Raw genomic sequence first — 5,096 nt, 5'->3', positions numbered from 1 at the left:
CAGCTCTTTCCTCTATTTCCTTTGACTTTCCACCTGTCCCACTATCATGCTCAGTCCCCACCAGAGTTTCAGCAATTCCTCTTGCTTACATTACCCTTGATCATGCCCTACCAGGCCTCCCACACCCTCTTCACCACGGATTTGAATCACTTGTTGTTCCCTTGTCCCTGGGTTTGTTAACACCACTACCTTTCCCACCACCTCCCCCTCTCCCATGTCCCCCCAGAACTGTCAGTCCCATTGTTTTCTCCTCCAGATTATTCATCCAGCCTATCTTATATAGACAAACTTGCGGAGATAATAACATGCACAAAAACAAGACAGAGCAAAACCAAGCAACAACAACAACAAACCATTGACAAAAAAACCCAAAACACAACAAGAAAGAAAAGCTTGTAGTTAGCAAGGATTGTTTGTTGGCCTTTTGTAGTGTTCTCCAGCTCAGTCTGTTGGGGCACCACGCCCTGGCCCCAAAGTCCACCTTCAGCATTCTCTGGTGACCTTCTTGCTCCGTTCCCTTGCTGTTCTGTTGCATCCCCTTGTTGTTTTGCCTTGGTGTGGTGGGATCAGATCGGGTGCCATTGACTGTGTTACTGTCACTTCATGCCTTAGCATCCATTATTTTCCACCATGTGTCATGAATGCATGAAATAATCAGGTAATAGAATTTTTACAACGATAGCAAATATGAAATATCAGATAACAAGATAATATATAAGTAAGAAGTAGGTTTAAAAAGATTTTTAAGATGTATTTTTTACGAGTAAACAGTATGTAAAGACTAGCCAAACCAATTTGCTGACACATCTCACTAGTTAATGAAAATTAACATAATTTTGTTATGAAGGACTTACATGCGGTGAGTCTCATTCCTAGGAAACTTCTATACTTAGGCTTCAGAAAATATTTTATACCAAAAATTTTTTTTTAATTTTTAAAGAAAATGTTTGATACCAAAGAAGGAAAAAATGCCATGAGTGGGAGATTCAATTATGGTACCTAAGTATTAAATTTGCCAAAAAAGAATTAATACCTTTCTTCTCTCACAATAACGGAGCTAAAATGGCAAAAGACGGACATAATTCTAAGATTTTCTGTTACGGTATTTCCTCAATCTGTGGCATATATCATGAAATAATGGCTTGCTTGAGTTCCTTCTCTCCTAGAAGTATGAAAGCTACCTTAAGTTGAACACTATATTAAGTAGATGACATTTGCAAAATCTAAGTTATAAATAGTATATCTACTACTAATAAACTCTTAGTATGTGCTGTGTTAGATTAGGTTCTCTAGAGAAGCAGAACCAGTGATACTTGAAGGTGTTGTATATGGAAAGAGATTTATATCAAGAATTGTCTTACAGTTATAGAAATAGATGAGTGTGGTTTGGTCCAAGTCAAGCTTCTCCTGATTTGTGGAAGCTGATGAACAGAAAGCAGAATGAGGAAGCCGAGTCCTCAGGGGACACCGGCTGGTGGCTGCCGAGGTAATATGAATCCAACGTCAGCTGAATAAATGCACCTTCGATGGTCTACTGATGCCTCCGGAGCTAGACAGGCAAAGGACCAGGAGAAACAGGAAATAGAGGAACCAAATGGGAAATTCAACTCCAGTAAAAGGCGAAGCATCAAAGAGCATTTGACTCTGCTTGTTCTCTTTCTCATACAAAAAGACGTGTGACACCAACGATGTGGCATCAGGCTACAAACCAACTGATAGGTTGGGCTTTGCCCCTACCTTTACTTAGAAAGGTCTCATTGAAATAATCCCTCACCATCACATGTTACAACCGTTGAATCACCCGGATATCTCATTTGGGGCACTTCATCTTAAAATTCACATTATTTTAGCGAAATTAGACAGAGATTTCAATATTACATTGTATAGAAATTCTCTTTCTGTAATATTTCTGTACTCAGTTGTAAAATAACTCCAAATGCTGGTTAATTTATTCATGCTAGAATTACTTTGATCTTCTGTCCAAAGTGACATTGACACTGAAGGATTTTGATTGTTTATTTATTTGGCAGTCATTAAATGTACTCTCATTTTATTCACAGCTCACGCGCTGCGATACAGCTGTTCAGCCTACCAAAAGAATTATGTAAAATGCGTCATTTATTTGTACATTCCTTTGTGCTCGGAGAGAGAAAAGACATTGCAATTCAATTGTATTAGTTACTACCACACAATGGTATGATTAGCTGAGTTGATGTGTTCAAGAACTGCCAATAGGCCATTCCAAATAAACCAACCACTCCACTATAAAAAAGTAAGGCCCATAAACAGACTTAATCAAATATAGGTTAATTTGTATAATTTGGCTAAAATTATTTATGAAATGTTGATAATTTGCTATTATGTTAAAAACTACTTAGAACTTGTCAACATACATAAATAGTATTTATTAGTCTATAAGTAGATACTTGAGCATCCAAAAGCATCCCTAGTGTTTTACTTCTTAAAAATTAGCCATTGAAAATCCAATGGAACCCAATTCTACTCAGATACAACCTTGGGTTGACCTGAGATGGAGGGACCTTGAAGGTAACTGTTTGTTTTCCAGTTAAACTTATCACAGAAATCATCATGCTGGATGTGTTAGTTAGTAATCTATAAGCAATGAAATATGACACAGCAATTGTAACTTTATTCTTATGTGTTTTAAATTTAAATGAGGTGAGACGACAGAGAATCTATAGCTCCATAATTCAAAATTTCCTTATTAAGCTCTACTACCCTTTTTATCTGTGGCATCTTGATAAATAAAAGTGCTCTGCTTGGTTTTCCTTTGACCTTCTTGTAGTAAAACCAGTATCATATTTTCATGTAATTCAGGAGCATTTTCTCTGGGTTCTCATAGTTCTGTGTGCATGACTTTTCATAGTACGTGCTTCCCAATCCCATCATTGTCAACTACTTACACACACACACACACACACACACACCTATGTGTTACACCTTCCATGAGGACAGAGAAAACCAAATCTTTCTTGATGTTTCATCCCCAAGTCCAAGCACAAAGACTGACACGTAGTATTTGCTCAATAAATATTTGTTAAGTGAATAAAGCAACCAACTCTAGGGGAAATCAGGTTCAATTAACATTAACAACTTACTCTTTGGCCTCCTTTTTATCCTCTCTCCATCTTTTCCAGTGTCCTCACTCCCTCCTCCTGTTCTCGCTTCTTTCTTTCCTGCCCACATGCCATGTGTAAAATTTTTTCTTAAATAGTAAAGGGCAATTTACCTAGTGTCTAATACGTAGCATATGCTCAATAGGTATTTTCTTAACCAAGAAAATTAAGAAAAAATAAAGGATCTTAGCTTTAAATTTTATGAAATTCTATAGTTCTAATATTTATCGTAGTACTTTTTAAGATCGTTGACGGGTTGGGTTATTTTTTGCAGTTTTATTGACATATAACTCATGTACCATATACTACAATAGTTTTAGTTTTAATATATTCAAGAATTTTATACTTACCACCATAATTAATTTTAGAACATATTATTCATTCTTGTACCATTACTGTTAGATTCTCCACTACCCTCAAGCTCCCTGCTATAACTCTAAAGAACTATTAAGCCAGTTACTGTATCTATAGTTTTACCTATCTTGGATTTCCTATAAAGAAAATCATGCCAAGGAAACCAACAATGTAACAAAATAAAGCACAAAAACACTTCAATCAAAGAAAGCAAATGATAATAGAACCCAGAGCAAATTTAAATTCAGATGCAAGGTATTTTCAGGTTGGGACAGACCATCGACATTTTTAAAAGGCAGCCATGATGATTAATTTTTGGTTGAGATGTAGCCTTCTTGAAATTCAAGCATTTCTATTAACAAGAATGTGCTTGAGAATCATACACATCTTGAGTATTTTTCTCGAATTTCTCTTGTTTTATTCCACTTTTATGTAACTTGAATGTGATTTAAATGAAAGAGATAAAGTTCATGCTATGAAAGATCAGCGCAGCCCTGGAGTTCCAGTTATAGCCCATTTCTCTGACTGCCGCTTGTCTATCTGACTTTCAGTTTGTTAGGAAATCAATTGCATCAAATGATGCTCAAAATCTCTGGAGTGTGAGAAAAGTCAAAGCCAGGCCTGGGCATCCACTCCAGGTAGGGACAAAATAAACAGAATGTGGAATCTGGATTATGGGTTTGGTTTAATTCAATCAATGTCTGAATATTTGTTTAATTCGATCAATGTCTGAATATTTGTTTCCCAAATGTTTGTTAAATATTTGCATGGAGGAATCAGGTTAATTAATGCATAAAAGTACTCTGACTTCAAAGAGACTTTTTGTATAATTAGGGAAGAGGCAAAGCTGGAAATACTGGCTCTCTGTTAGCAAGGCCCTGTCTGGAGGTCGATTTATCTCCTGTTCTGACCAAATAACACAAAAAGGGTCAGAATTTTTAAGCATTCTTTTCATTTCGAGGTCAAGGCTACTAACTTTTCTGGATGCTAGTAGAATTTTTCTAATATAAAATATTTCAAAAAGTTTGTGGAAAACTCCTATCTTTTAAATCCATTGTTCTACTAACTCTTTGAAGTATATTCACAGATATTAATAGGAAGAGGCTTCAAAAATGTGTACAAAATTTTAAATAAAAGATCATCAAATTCTCCTGGAAATTTTTGACATCCCCTTGTCTAGGTGTGTGATTGTATTAGATGTAATTTTCAATTAATTTTTACTATTGTTATTGTAGTGTTATTTTTATTATAATAAAATAATACTAACAGCTTTGCTTTTGGTATACTGTTTTAAAGAATAGAGAGAAATACTTTATTGGAGAAAGAGTTTTAGAAATAGAGTATAGTTTATTAATGATAATACACCCTCTCCTATAAATGATTTTAATAGATATACTCTCAAATCATGAGTTTTTATCAACTGAAAATTATGTTCAAAATCTTAGGATGAAATCATGTATGAGATAAACAAAAAAACATTGAAGCCAGCTTACTCCAGCTCAGGGATCCCTTGTGTTATAGAGTAAGAGTGTTCCATAGGATTTTCTTGGCTGAAGCAAATTGCCAGGCCTTTCTCTATTCCCTGGTTCTTGGGTGGTTTCAAAC

Source organism: Echinops telfairi, unplaced genomic scaffold (genome assembly GCF_000313985.2).
Source record: "Echinops telfairi isolate 266 unplaced genomic scaffold, ASM31398v2 ScPeMD7_4;HRSCAF=17, whole genome shotgun sequence".
Classification (NCBI taxonomy): domain Eukaryota; kingdom Metazoa; phylum Chordata; class Mammalia; order Afrosoricida; family Tenrecidae; genus Echinops; species Echinops telfairi.
Note: the sequence above shows the minus strand (reverse complement) of the source record.